At 42.4% G+C, this 15,909-nt stretch overlaps 1 pseudogene across 1 annotated transcript; it reads right to left on the reverse strand.

Annotated features, from left to right (window-relative positions):
* Positions 1 to 14,021: 14,021 nt before the first annotated feature.
* LOC308258726 (small ribosomal subunit protein eS27-like) lies at positions 14,022 to 14,518 on the reverse strand (annotated as a pseudogene). Its single transcript has 2 exons — positions 14,264 to 14,518; positions 14,022 to 14,158 (listed from the first exon to the last, which is right to left on the reverse strand). The product of its transcript is annotated as a small ribosomal subunit protein eS27-like (transcript).
* Positions 14,519 to 15,909: the final 1,391 nt, after the last annotated feature.

Below are 15,909 nucleotides of genomic sequence, written 5' to 3' on the forward strand. Positions count from 1 at the left end.
CATAGCAAATCCTTTCACCTAGTTATTCTTTAAGTTCTTGTGGTTGAGCCGGGCGTGGTGGCGCACACTTGTAATCCCCGCGCTTGGGAGGCGGAGACAGGAGGATCGCACAGGTTCGAATCCAGCCTCAGCTACTTAGTGAGGCTCTCAGCAACTTAGGGAGACCCTGTTTCCAAAATAAAATATAAATGGGTCTGAGAGTATAGCCCAGAGGTAGAAAGCCTCTGGGTTCCTCCCCCAGTACCACCAAAACAAACAAACAAACAAACAAACAAAAAAGACCTTGTGGTTCTTGGCTCTGTTCTTCCATATATATTTTCATTTTTTATCAGTTTCCACCCAGAACATAAACCAAACATACTGAAATTTTGATTGACATTGCAATGAATCTGTAAGCCATTTTGAAAGAACTTAATCATGTTAACAGTAGGAGCTTCCAATCCATATATATATATTTTTCCAATCCATATATATATATATATATATATATATATATATATATATATATATATTTTTTTTTTTTTTTTTTTTTTTTTTTTGGTGGTACTGGGGTGGAAGCCAGAGGCTTTCTATCTCCGGACTATACTCCCAGACCTTTTTTATATATTTTATTTGGAAACAGGGTCCAAGTTGCTGAAAGCCTCACTAAGTAGCTGAGGCTGGCTTCGAACCTGTGTGATCCTCCTGTCTCAGCCTCCCAAGCGCTGGGATTACAAGCATGCACCACCATGCCCGGCAATAATTCATATTTAAAAGAGATGACGCCGGACGTGGTGGCGCACCCTTGTGGCACACGCTTGTAATCCCAGCATTTAGGAGGCTGAGATGGAGGATCATGGTTTGAGGACAGCCTCAGCTACTTAGGCCCTCCACAACTTAGTGAGACCCTGTTTCAAAAATAAAGAATAAACCGGGCGTGGTGGTGCACGCTTGTAATCCCCGCGCTTGGGAGGCGGAAACAGGAGGATCACACAGGTTCAAAGCCAGCCTTGCTGGCTTAAGAGACCCTGTTTCCAAATAAAAATATTAAAAAAATAGGTGTCTGGGAGTGTAGCCCAGAGGTAGAAGGGTTTCCAGGAACCTCAGTACCACCAAAGAAAGAAAAGAAAAGAAAGAAAGAAAGAAAGAAAGAAAGAAAGAGAAAAATAGGGCTGGGGGTGTAGTTTGGAGGTAGAATGCCCCTGGGTTCTATCCCCAGTACCACGAATAAATAAATAAATAAATAATAAATAAATAAATAGCCAGGCGTGCTGAGGTACTGCAGGCCTGTAATCTCAGTACTTGGGAAGCTGAGATAGGAGAATCTCAAGTTCTAGGACATCCTCAGCAAGGAGTGAGATTCTCTGGGTTCAACCCCCAGTAACACACACACACACACACACACGCACGCACACACGCACACACCACAATAAATAAAGTAAAAATGAGCAAATAAATGAATCTTGCAGCTTGCGGCTCGGCTCCTCCTGGCTGCAGTCTCATTAAAACGAGGCTTCTGCTGCTTTTCCTGGTGGCTGCTTGAGTTCCAGATATGTGTTTCCTGAGGTTATAGGCGGGTGTTTGAGGAGTACATGAGAGTTAGTAGTCAGCAGTACCCAGACATCCGAATTGAAGGAGAGCATGACCTCCCTCAACCTATTTATAGACACATAGCATCTATCCTGTCAGTCTTCAAACTAGTATTAATAGGCTTAATAATTGTTAGCAAGGATGCTTTTGCTTTCTTTGGCATGCAAGCTCCTAGCATCTGGCAGTGGGGTCAAGAAAATAAGGATGGTTTTCTTGAGCAACATGATTGAGAACCGGTGCATGTCAACAGGTGCACTTGAGGTAACTTTAAATGATGCGCCTGTATGGTCCAAGCCGGAATCTGGTCATCTTCCATCCATGCAACAACTTGTTCAAATTCTTGACAATGAAATGAGGCTCAACAAGCATATGGATTCACTTCCACATCATCGATCATAGCCCCACCTACCAGCACTGAAAACTTTTACATCAAGGGATTTTTGCAAGAGCAGCGTGACTGACGTTATGAAGGCCTGTCCTGAAGACAGCAAGCTGTTGGTACGGACCGGATGCTCTTCGGCAGGCTCCTTGTACCTCCTGGGAAACTCAGTGCAAGATAGCTTTCAGTGCTGGCACATTTTGGAAATCTGCACATTCATGGAGTGCAATAATACCGTATAGCATCTCCCTCTGCCCACCAAATTCCCCCAGTTATATATATTTTTTTCTTTAATGTAAACATCACCACTTGTAACTTTTTCTTAGATTTGAAAAGTAGAAAATTGAGTTACAATGTGATTTTTTTCCAAGATATCTGTTAAATCTGCTGTTTTTATATGAATTTTTGTTTTTTATAGTTTAAGGTCAATCCTTTTGGGAAATACAGCTGAAGTTCCCAAATATTTTATAGGAGTTTATCAGTCATCTCTAATTTGGTCTAGTTCAACAATTTATATAGAGAGTTATCAAAATACTGCAGATTGTTAACACTGTATTATACAAAATTATGGGGGGAAATCCAATATCCAGACTATTATACCAACGTGTGTGCACGCACATGCGTGTGTGCACTAGAGAAATACTACAAAACCAACCACTTTTTAAATCTTAAGGTGTAGTTCAAGTGTCTTGCCTTGATCCATCTAATGAGTTCATTAACTGGGCTTTATACTTAAATGCAGATGTCAAAAACAATAAATCCTTTTTTTTTTTTTTTTTTTTTTTTTGCCACCAGGAACTGAACCCAGGGGCATTCCAACCCTATTTTTTTTTTATTTTTATTTTTTATTTTTATTTTTTTACGGGTCTGGGGATGGAACCCAGGGGCTTTTGACCTCCGAGCCACACCCCCTGCCCTATTTTTATTCTTTATTTTGAAACCGGGTCTCACTAAGTTGCGGAGGGCCCCACTAAGTAGCTGAGGCTGTCCGCGAACCGCGATCCCCCGGTTTCAGCCCCTCAAATGCTGGGATTACAAGCATGCGCCACCACACCCGGCTCCAGCCCTATTTTTTTTTTATCCTTTATTTTGAAACAGGGTCTCACTAAGTTGCAGAGGGCCTCACTAAGTGGCTGAGACTAGCCAAGGACCTGCAACCCTCCTGTCTCAGCCTCCCAAGTACTGGCATTACAAGCTTGAGCCACCACACCTGGCTGAGATGAATCCTTTTAATCTTAAGACTGGTCTCTTTTCAGACCAACAAAATCTATTTTAGTCCTTATTTTCCTCCATACATAGCGCTTTTTCTTAAAACATCCGTCCTGTGTAGTACTGGAATTTTTGGACCTATCCCCTATATATTTTAGCTTTCCTTGCTACTTCTTCCATCGTTGCTAGAGCGCAGAGCTCACCTTGCGATTATCCTGCTGAGAACTTTGCTCTTCAGATGCACCTCTTTATTATGCAGGCTTAAAAAAATATCATCCGGACACGGTGGCACACACCTGTAATTCCAGGTGCTCATGTTAGGGCAGAAGTTCACAAGGTTGAGGCCAGCCTCAGCGGTTTAGTGAGACACTGTCTCAAAAACTAACAACTGGACCAGGCGTGGTGGCGCACGCTTATAATCCCTGTGCTTGGGAGGCAGATACAGGAGGATCACGCAGGTTCGAAGCCAGCCGCGCTGGCTTAGAAGACCCTGTTTCCAAAATAAAAATGTAAAAATAGGTCTGGGAGTGTAGCCCGGAGGTAGAAGGGCTTCCATGAACCCCAGTACCACCAAAAAAAAAAAAACCAAAAAACAAAAAAACTAACAACTGGAGATACAGCTCAGCAGTGGAGCACCCCTGGGTTTCATCACCAGTAAAACACAAACAAAATTAACTATAATAATTGTAATATCTAGGATCAGATTGGTCTTTTATAATAACCTATATTTTATGACTGTAGCCTACTCTCTGCTCTTGGGATGATACGCACACTTACTTGATGTCTTCTTCAATCTGTCTTTATTATTTGTGTGGATTTTTTTAGTTTAGTGTTTGGGCTTTTTTTTTTTTTTTTTGGTGGTACTGGGGTTCCTGAAAACCCTTCTACCTCCCAGCTACACTCCCAGACCTATTATATACATACATTTTGGAAACAGGGTCTCTTAAACCAGTGCAGCTGGCTTTGAACTTGCGTGATCCTCCTGTCTCCGCCTCCCAAGCGTGGGGATTACAAGCGTGCGCCACCACGCCTGGCGAGTGTTTGGGTTTTTATATTTATGCCTCCTCACATGTTTTGGTGATTCATAGTTACAATTTGTATGGCAATTTATTTAGTATGTTTGAGTTGAATGCCTCTTTTATGGATGTTGTTTGTTGACCAAATCCTATGATAAAGGTGGGTGCAGTGGCACACACCTATAATCCCAGTATCTGGGAAGCTGAGACATGAGAATCACAGGTTCAAGGCCAACTTCAGCAACTTAGTGAGACTTTTTTTTGTGTGTGTGGTACTGGGGTTCCGGGCTATACTCCCAGACCATCCATATATATATATATATATATGTAATATAATTATATATAATTTATAATTATATATAATATATATTATATATATAATATATATAATTTGGAACAGGGTCTCTTAAGCCAGCAAGGCTGGCTTCGAAACCGCGTAATCCTTCTGTCTCCACCTCCCAAGCGCGGGGATTACAAGCGTGCACCACCATGCCCGGCAGACTTTGTTTTAAAAATAAAAAAATAAGTGCGGGCGTGGTGGCGCACACTTGTAACCCCAGCATTTGGGAGATTGACATTGGAGAATTGTGTTTCGCGGACAGCCTCAGTTACTTAGTGAGGCCCTCTGCAACTCAGTGAAACCCTGTTTCAAAATAAAGAAAAAAAATAGGTCTGGGGGTGTAGCTTGGAGGTAGAATGCCCCTGGGTTCTATGCCCAATACTGCAAAAAAAGAAAAAAGAATAAAGGCTGAGGGTGTAGCTCAGAGGTAGAATACCCCTGAACCCCCCCCCCCCCACACACACACAAATTCCGTGGTGGGCACAGTGGTGTTGTTACCAGTGGAGGATACACTGATATTAAACTCTGGGCATAGGCCTGTCTCCTTCTGAGAGTCAGCGACAGTCTGGGGCTTTGTCTCGCGTCATCTGGCTTCACCCACGACGTGCTGGGCTGGGTGCAGACGTTCCTTTTGCCCATTGCTCAGAGGCAGCTGGGGAAGCACATGCTTGGCGCTGTTCTAGGGCAGTGCTCTAGCTGCCCGCACCCCGGGGCCCCGCCCTCTCTTTGTCGGTTCCAACCCATTCCTTTTAGTCGTCCTTGCCTGTTTTGAATTGTGATCTTTTCTCCTGTTTTATTTGCTTATAGCTTTGATTCTATCTGCTTTCTATTTCTTTCTTGTACTTTTCTTTGGAGGGGGGATTACTGGGGATTGTCCACTGGAAGAGGACGTTGTTCCCTTTGTTCAGACTTGGGACCCCGACTCGCCTACCTGTACAGAGCTTGGTTTCCAAGGCCTGTACAGAGCTTTCCCTGGTCCACCTTCTCCCAAACTCACACAAGTCAAAATAGTGCCTGAGTGGATATTTGCAGGGTATGGACAGAACAGGCGCACGGGCCGCCGAACCCACAAGTGTTGTGGGCGGGCCTCCGGAGTGGTGCAGACGCTGGAGGAAGGTAGGGCTCACACTGGTGCTTCACTGGCTACCATCTTCTGCCATGGATTCTGAGAAGTCTGAAAATCTAAACTCCAGGCTGGATTTGCATGATGTTGTGGACCTAATAACTTTTCAGCTTAATTTAATGCATTGAAATATTTTTTACTTATTGCTTCGAGGCCCAGGAAAGAGAAAAGTAGTCATTACTAAATGGGTTCAAGCAGCATACCTGCCAAGAAAGAGCCTGCAAAACAATCCTGCTCAGTTGTAGGTACGTTACTTACACCAACCTCAACTTTTTCAACTAGTGGATTTTTTTTTTTTTTTTTTTTTTTTTTTTTTTTTGGTACTGGAGATTAAACCCAGGGCTTCATGCAAGCCAGGCAAGAAGTCTACCACTGAGCTACATCCCCAGCCCTCTTTTTAAATTTTGAGGCAGGGTCTCATGAAGTTGATGGGATGGCCTTGAACCTGGGATCCTTCTGACTCTATCTCCTGAGTAGCGTGGCTTATAGGCGTGTGTCTCCGTGCCCATTTGGAAAGGTCTATTCCTGTGCCTAACCTGTTAATTCCAGTAGTTTGATCTAACATAAAGAGTAGTAAACAGTTCTAGAACCATATTCCTGGTAGTCAGAAGATTAACCCTAATCCCTCTCTTTCACACCGAGGTGACTTATGGTCTTTTAAATGTGTCATTGGATGTGGCTTACCTAAATAAAAAACTGAATTGTCAGGCAGACAATGTGGCGTGCGTATGCAATCCCAGATACTCAGGAGGCTGAGGCAAGAGGACTGCACGTTCTTGGTCAGCTTGAGCAACATAGTGACACCTGCCTCAAAAAAAACATGAAAGCCCAAGCCCTTGAACTGTGGTTGACAAAGATCATAAAGGCAGTAAAAGTTAAGTGTACAACTCTAAAATCAGGGCTGGCCTTTGGTGCTTAGAATGTAAGTCTCTTATGGTTCCCAAGCTGCGATACGTTGGGGCTGGCCTGCGCCAGCTCATTCTGTGGACATCTTCCCAATTCCACGTCCAGCAGCATCACACTGGTAGTTTACAACTTAACACACTGGGGACATTTACACTATGAAAACTGGCTTCAAAGCAGGCCCACAGAAATTGGTTCAAATCAGTTTTCTCTTTTCTATATTAATTGTGAAAATAGTTCCCATATCATAAGGGAGTGAGGATAAATGAGAATATGTATATGTATAGTTACAAACATTTAACAGATGCTCAGAGGCATGGTTAACTGAACTTTAACACATGCTGACCCAAAGTCCAAGGCTGTTAGAACTAGAAATACGAATCTCAATTTCCCTGGGGTTGGAAAGGGTTAATCTATCAACCAGACATTAAGATTTAGAGTCAACTGTTTCCTCCCGGTTGTGATTCCAACTAAAGCATATCATCTTGACATTCAGTTCGCCTTTTAGAGCTTTTGATCTGTGCAGTTAGTCCGGCTATTCTAATGCTGACAGTACTACAACATTTGTTCCACAGCAGAGGATGAAAGTCTAGAGACATGAAGAACTGGCCTAAGACAAACAGAAAACCCAAGGGAAGTCTTCTTTGTATCACACTGCCCTCCTTATCTGACTTTCAGCACAAAAATGTCGTTTTTTCTCAATTGATACAAATATTACTTAAGTAGTTCCTGAATTTCAGGACTAAGGCCATTTCTTTTACCCTTTGGAAGGTGAAGCATCCTCCAAAACCATCTAATGGCATTTAATGCACTGTAAAAAATCATGATTTGTATTCAACATTAATGAAGATAAAACCCACCAGTCAAGGCCTGGTCATTTTACCAGGTTTATTACTTAATTGGTATTCATTATATCAGGTTTTAACTGGAAAACCTGTCTGGAAATCATATTTTGGATACAACAAAAAAAAAGCGCTCAGCTGGCTGTGGTGGCATGTACCTGTAAAACCATGTGTTCAGGAGGCTCAAAGTTGGAGGCCAGCCTCAGCAGTATAGTGAGCTTGTCTCAAACTGAACAAGGGCTAGAGGTGTGGCTCAGTGGTAGAGTGCTCCTGGGTTCAATCCCCAGAAAAGGAAAAAAAAAAATTGTGGGTATCTGCCCATCTAAGGTCTCATATAGGTAAGAGCTATCCTAAATGCAGGGATTTCTCCAAGTCTGACAACCACACACAGTTCCCAAGGAGCAAGCTCTTCCTTCCTTCTGCTGATGATCATCCAATGGGGAGCATGCGCTACTCCCCGGGGGAGCAGCCTTGGGAATGACGGAGGGCACTGTAAAAATGAGAACATCTGCATGAGTGTTCTCCAGGCTTTTGAGAAAGTCGCTGGCTATGGGCTCTGCTGCTATATAGCAGTGAGGTCTTGAAGCAAGTTTCTTTTCTCACTGACTCAAAAGGGGTGCCACTTTCTCTCTTTCTTTCTTTTCTTTCTTTCTTTCTTTCTTTCTTCCTTCCTTCCTTCCTTCCTTCCTTCCTTCCTTCCTTCCTTTCTTTCTTTCTTTCTTTCTTTCTTTCTTTCTTTCTTTCTTTCTTTCTTTCTTTGGTGGTACTGAGGTTCCTGGAAGCCCTTTTACCTCCAGGCTACACTCCCAGACCTATTTTTTTTATATTTTATTTGGAAACAGGGTCTCTTAAGCCAGCGAGGCTGACTTTGAACCTGCGCGATCCTCCTGTCTCCGCCTCCCAGGCGCAGGGATTACAAACGTGCGCCACCACACCTGGCCCACTTTCTCTTTTCTAAAGATCCAGATAGCACAGTCCATGTTCTGTATGTAATTAATATGACAACAGTTAATGAATACCGTAAACTCAAGATGGAACATTTTATTTTACTTACAGTAACTTTACTATAGATATACAATTCCCAACGTCAAGGATACCACCCAATTGATAGGGGGGCTGGAATGATTCGCGGGGGGGGGGTGGCAGTAGCCTCAGGTATGATTAGGGGACAGTGGATAAAAATTTGAACCCCAGCCAGGCGTGGTGGCGCATGCTTCTAATCCCAGCATTTGGGAGGCGGAGACGGGAGGATCTCGGTTTGTGGACAATCTCAGCTACTTGGCAAGTCCCTTTGCAACTCAGTGAGACCCTGTTTCAAAAATTAAAAGACTTTCTGGGTGTGGTGGCGCACGCTTGTAATCCCCGCGCTTGGGAGGCTGAGACAGGAGGATCACACAGGTTCGAAGCCAGCCTCAGCTACTTAGTGAGGCTCTCAGCAACTTAGTGAGACCCTGTTTCCAAATAAAATATAAAAAAGGTCTGGGAGTATAGCCCAGAGGTAGAAAGCTTCTGGGTTCCACCCCCAGTACCACCAAAAAAATAAATAAATAAAAATAAAAAAAATTAAAGACTAGAAACTAGGGCTGGGGGTGGAGCTCAGAGGTACAGTGCCCCTGGGTTCCATCCTTGATACTGAAAAAAAAACAACATATGAATACAAAGTGAGGTACTGAGTAATTTTTTTTTCTGAAAAGGGGGTGGTAAGCAAATGCATTTGGAAATCTGCCATAGAATGTAAAAAGAAGATAGTCTTCTGAGGAGTATCAATGACTAATGTTAATTAGTATCTTCCCCTCTGTTCCCTATTATTTCTAAACATCTGAGAATTTCTAGGATTTAAATAATGAGAAAATTTCTTAGAATTGAGCAATATTCCTTGAACACTAAGCCACTTTATTCACCCAAAGATGAGCTTGTGTTACAATAATCTCTATTCTCATTGTCTTAAAAAATCAGAAAATAAATACAATCCCATATTTGTATAGTCCTTTATAATTGACACAGTCTTCATATACACATTCTGTCGTGTAATTTTCACAGAAAGCAAATATTTTTATTTGATAATCCCGATCTGGTCCAGGCCAGAACTGTGGCCTGGACCAGATCGGGAGGGAATCAAGAGCAGAACTTAGGTCTTTTGAGCTCAGTGTTCTTTCTCTCAAATACCAGACTGCCATTAAGTATAAGAAAATTTGTTCCAAAGCATTTCTATTATTTTGTTTAAAAAAAAAGTACTTTAAAAAATCTAGTACAAAAATTCACAAAAGGTAAAATGACTTGCTATCAAGGTCTTACCGGGGGTATACCTGATTTCTAAAGTCAGCGTGTCAGGTCTCTGCGTGTTTGGTTCAAGGCAGGTGCATTCTACGCTCCACACAATCACTGCCCCATCGCTTTCTGACCAAATAGAGTATAAGAGAGGCAGGATAATACATTACCAGAGACCTGAATAAGTGACCTCACAAAGTGAAACAGACCTCGCAGAAAGCATACCTGAGTGCAAGCTATTCCATCCTCGGACTGAGAACTGGTAATGGAATATTAAGAAGCCCAAACTGAGATTTCCTGCTATGAAACTAACAACACAAAATACTGTAATTTTATGAAAGTTTGTAAAAGATTGCTGATTGGCTAGGTTGAAACTATCTGTGGCTAGAAGCTACATACTAAAAACTTAAATACGACATCCATTCCAACTTTCGGAAGTTGGGACTGTGAACATGGCAGGCAGGAGGAGAATCTAATCACCCCGAGTCCAACAAAAGGTCTGAGAGCACTGGCCTATGGTGAAAACACAACAGTGTGATGACTGTCCAGGCCTGAAGTTGGCATTCAGGCCAGGAGTATAGGATCTTTTTCTAAAATGTTTCTGATAATTAACATTTTGTGTAACACTAAAGTTATTGGTTAAAAGAACACACCTCATTGTAATTTACCACTTGAAATACTAAACACAGATGTTCTTTTAATATTGCTTTAGGCGGGTACAGTGGGGCACGCTTTTAATTCTAGTACTTGGGAGGCTGAGACTGTAGGATCACAGGTTCTAGGGCAGATTCGGCAAGTAGTGAGACTCATCAATCTAGTGAGACCCTGTTTTCAAAAAAAAAAAAAAAAAAAGCTGAGGGTGCAGCTCAAAGGTAGAACACCCTTGGGTTCAAACCCCAGTACCACATACACACCACTCAGCAAGAATTCCTGTCTTGTTATGTAGCTTAGATTGAAAACAAAACAAAACAAAACCAAAACCTCGTTAGGAACCCATCATAGAAGAAAAGCCATTGGCTTTTTAGTTTTTGTTTTGTTTTTGTTTATGCAGTACTGGGAATGGAACCCTAACCCTATTTTTTATTCTTTTTTTTTTTTGTGTGTGTGTGTGGGTCTGAGGATGGAACCCAGGGGCATTTGACCTCCAAGCTACACCCCCTGCCCAGTTTTTTATTCTTTATTTAGAAACAGGGTCTCACTAAGTTGCGGAGGGCCTCACTAAGTAGCTGAGGCTGTCCGCAAACCGCGATCCTCCCGTCTCAGCCTCCTGAATGCTGATTATAATCCCAAATGGGATTATAAGCATGCACCACCATGTCTGGCTGTCACTGGCCTTTCTTTTTCTTTCTTTCTTTCTTTCTTTCTTTCTTTCTTTCTTTCTTTCTTTCTTTCTTTCTTTCTTTCTTTCTTTCTTTCTTTCTTTCTTTCTTTTTTGGTATTGGGGATGGAACCCAGAGGCATTCTACCTCTGAGCTACACCTCCAGCCCTATTTTTTATTCTTTATTTTGAAGCAGGGTCTTACTGAGTTGCAAAGGGCCTCACTAATGTCACTGGCTTTTAAAGTTAGGCCCAAGATTCAGGCATGTCACCACCCTGGATGTCACTAAGCAGCTAGAGCTCTAACTGGAGCTTCATTCTAACATACGACTAATTTTGTGGAGCTTTTTCTATTTAGAAAAGTATTACAAGGCCAGTGTTAAAATACTGGAGATGTGAAAAAGACATTTAAAATGTACTACCCAGTAGAAAGGAAAAAGGAATATGATACAGCTCAAAGCAGATTTGCATTCATTCAGGTCCTTCTTTCCACATGGTTCAACTGGTGGAGGTAACAGCCTCCGTGTGCCAGGACAGAGCAGAGCCAGTCAACACAGGCAGCACTGAAGGGCTCCATCATCCCGAACACTGCTTCCTTTAGTTCCTCACCATGAACTTTTCACTTATTCCTTCACCATGCAGTATCTCAGGATTATTGTAACTAGGTATGTGTGTGTGTGTGTGTGTGTGTGTGTGTGTGTGTGTGTGTGTGTGGCTGAGCATTGAACCCAGGGCCATTGTACCTCTGAGCCAAACACCTAGCCCTATTTTAATTTTTATTTTGAAACAGGGTCTCAGTAAGTAGTTTTAAGTTGCTGAGGCTGGCCATGAATCTGCAATCTTCCTGTCTCAGCCTCCCAAGTATTGGGATTGCAGGTATATACCATCATGCCCGGATTGAAATCACATTTTATATGAAAAAAATTTCCAAACTTTGTAGGGTACTGGAATTGTGAAGAGGAAGAAAACACCTACCAAAGAATATTTGCTTTAAATAGTACCAGAAAATGAAATCCCCAAGCGCGGAGATTACAAGCGTGCGCCACCATGCCTGGCAAACTTTAGTCTTAAGAATGAGGCACAGACTTGGCTAAAATCATGAACGTATTGCAAATTAATTATTGTCTGCACAACTGAGTATCTTTCCTCAACACAAATAAGGGTAATAATCTTTTTTTGTGTGTGTTTGGTACTTGGGGTGGAACCCAGGGCCTTCTACCTCCAGGGTATACCCCCAAACCTATCTTATTTGGAAACAGGGTCTCACTAAGTTGCAGAGAGCCTTACTAAGTTGTAGAGAGCCTCACTAAGTTGCTGAGGCTGGCTTTGAACCTGCGATCTTTCTGTCTCAGCCTCCCAAGTACTAGGATGCCTGGCAAAGGTAGTAATCTTTAACTTCTCACTCAAAAGAGGAAAACCAGACCAAAAACAACAACAACAACAACAACAACAAAAAACAAATTATCCACAAGATAATTACTTGTTTTCTGCTAGGGAAAAAAAAATCCAGAAAACCAATAAGTACCAATTTCTGTAATTAGTTTTTTTCCTTAAAAATTAGAATTCTGAGCTGGGTGTGGTAATGCACGCTTATAATCCCAGTACTTGGAAACTGAGACTGGGAGGATCACAGTTAGAGGACAGCCTCAGGAAGCAGTAAGACTCTCATCAACGTAGAGAGACACTGTTTAAAAAAATAAATAAATAAAAAGGGTTAGGAGTGTAGCTCAGAGGTAGAATGCCCCTGGGTTCAACCCCCAGTTCAAAAAAAAAAAAAACAAAAAACAAAAAAACAAAAAACACTTCATCACTTCATTTCTAAAAGCGGAGAGCTGATTTGTAGTCAACATAATCTTGTTAGAAGATTCTATATCAATTATGAAAGTCTCAGTATTTTGTCTTCTATTATAATATCAAGAGATAATTCCTTACAGTAAATTCATGTTTTTTTTTTTTTTTTTTTTTTTTTGCGTGTCTGCGGATGGAACCCAGGGGCATTTGACCTTCGAGCTAAAACCCTGCCCTATTTTTTATTCTTATTTTGAAACAGGGTCTCACTGAGTTGCAAAGGGCATATGTAGCTGACGCTGTCAGCGAACCGCGATCCTCCTGTCTCAGCCTCCCAAATGCTGGGATTACAAGTGCGCCACCATGCCCAGCTTTTATGTGTTCTTAAAAATGAATGCTGAAGCTGAATAGGCAAAGGTCTACATTAAAGTTGTAGGAAGGAGAGGTAGAGATTATTCCACCAAAGCAAAAGTTCCTTGGTGATAACCTTGGCAAATACTTACCAATTTTCTTTTCTAATTGAACACAACTTGAGTCTGATGAGCATCTGCTTTGTCACCTCTTTGGATTTACAACCTTTTTCCACATTGTGTTTTAACACTGTTTTCCCTTTTCCTAGACTTTTTTTTTTTTTTTTTTTTTTTTTTTTTTTTGGTACTGGGGATGGAACCCAGGGGCATTCTACCTCTGAGCTACACCCACAGTCCTATTTTTTTGTTCCTTTTTTTTTTGGTGGTACTGGGGTTCCTGGAAGCCCTTTTACCTCCGGGCTACACTCCCAGACCTATTTTTACATTTTTTTTTTTTGAAACAGGGTCTCCTAAGCCAGCGCACACGGCTGGCTTCAAACCTGCGCGATCCTCCTGTCTCTGCCTCCCAAGCGCGGGGATTACAAGCGTGCGCCATCATGCCTGGCTTATTCTTTATTTTGAAACAGGGTCTCACTGAGTTGCAAAGGGCCTCACTAAGTAGCTGAGGCTGTCCATGAACTGCAATCCTCCTGTCTCAGCCTCCCAAATGCTGGGATTACAAGCGTGTGCCACCACACCCAGCTTTATCCTAGACTTTTTTTTATAGCTCAGGGCAAAAATGTACCAATTCAGTTAAGTACACAATTTTTTTTCTTTCTTTTTCTTTTTATTCTTGGTGCTGGAGATTGAACCTATGGGCATTCTATCTCTAAGCTATATGCCCAGATTTATTTTTTAGATCCAAAATGTGTTTATTGGGATGGTTTCCCATTCCCATCCATCTTGATTTAGGCTTTTAGTATTGCTTCCTCCTGAAGGAACATCCTTCTGTAAGCCTTGCTTTTCCTCCTGCAGGCTGACAGAGGACCACGGAGCAGCCAACATACAAAACTACAGTTTGCACATGGCTGAACATTGGTGATTTGGTAGCATCTACTTGAACTGAGGCCGCTCAGTTGCTTCAAGGATGTGGCAGAACTCAGTTCCCCTGGTCATTGCGATCCAGTGCTTTTCCCATTGCAGCAAGCCTTGCCTCACCTGGGCATTTCACACCCATGAAGTAGGAGTTGGGGCTCTGCACCGGACGCTGCTTCTTGTGTTTTTGCTTCTACTCTTCTGAAGAGGGATGAAGGAGATCCTTTGCGAGAGGCATGTTCTCATGGGGAGGTCATCACCGCTGGAAAGGCTATATATTTTTTTTTTTTTTGGGTGGTAAAGAGAGTGGAACCCAGGGGCTTTTCTACCTCCGGGCTATACTCTCAGACCTATTTTATATTTTATTTGGAAACAGAGTCTCACTAAGTTGCTGAGAGCCTCACTAAGTAGCTGAGGCTGGCTTCGAACATGTGCGATCCTCCTGTCTCAGCCTCCCAAGCACGGGGAATTACGAGCATGTGCTACCATGCCCGGCTGGAAAGGCTATTTTTAATTTTTAATTTGAAAGGTCTAAGTTGCAGATAGCCTCACTAAGTTGCAAAGGCTGGCCACAAACCTGTGATTCTTCTCTCTTAGCTTCCCAAGTGCTGGGATTACAGGCATGTACTACCACGCCTGGCTAAGTACATGAATTTCTTTTATACAAAGGTGGTATGACCCTGCTGAAATTTTATTTTTGAGCCAGATATTACCACCATGAGAAAACTTGAGATATTATCTTTGCTCTATAATGAACAATTATGGGAGTCAATTTATAAAAAATAAATATATACAAGTAGAAAATTTTCTTATGTAATTATAATTAATACATTTATTTATTGTGGTACTGGGGATGGAACCCAGGGGCATTCTTTTATTTTTTGTGTGTGGTACTGGGGGTGGAACCCAGGGACTTTCTACCTCCGGGCTATACTCCCAGACCTATTTTATATTTTATTTGGAAACAGGGTCTAAGTTGCTGAGAGCCTCACTAAGTAGCTGAGGCTGGCTTCGAACCTGGGTGATCCTCCTGTCTCAGCGTCCCAAGCGCTGGGATTACAAGCATGCGCCACCATGCCCGGCAACTCAGGGGCATTCTACCTCTGAGCTATACTCCAGCCCTATTTTTTATTCTTTATTTTGAAACAAGGTCTCTCTCACTAAGTTGCAGAAGGCCTCACTAAGTAGCTGAGGCTGTCTGGCAACCAGCAATTCTTCTCTCAGCCTCCCAAGTACCAGGATTACAAGCATGTGCCACCACATCTAGCTTAATTAATACTTTTAGAGCAGAAAAATCCAGATATAATCCAATCCAAACTTTATTCTTTTTTTTTTTTTTTTTGGTGGTACTGGGGTTCCTGGAAGCCCTTCTACCTCCGGGCTACACTCCCAGACCTATTTTTTTTTTTTTTTGATGGTACTGGGGTTCCTGGAAGCCCTTCTACCTCCGGTATACACTCCCACGGGCTACACTCCCAGACCTATTTTTTAACATTTTTATGTGGAAACAGAGTCTCTTAAGTCAGCGAGGCTGGCTCCGAACCAGCGCGATCCTCCTGTCTCCGCCTCCCAAGCGCGGGGATTACAAGCGTGCGCCACCATGCCCGGCTCCCAGACCTATTTTTACATTTTTATTTGGAAACAGGGTCTCCTAAGCCAGCGTGCGTGGCTGGCTTTGAACCTGCGCGATCCTCCTTTCTCTGCCTCCCAAGCGCGGGGATTACAAGCGTGCGCCACCATGCCTGGCAAACTTTATTCTTAAGAATGAG

The sequence above is a fragment of the Muscardinus avellanarius genome (genome assembly GCF_963383645.1).
Source record: "Muscardinus avellanarius genome assembly, chromosome: 2".
NCBI classification, from domain to species: domain Eukaryota; kingdom Metazoa; phylum Chordata; class Mammalia; order Rodentia; family Gliridae; genus Muscardinus; species Muscardinus avellanarius.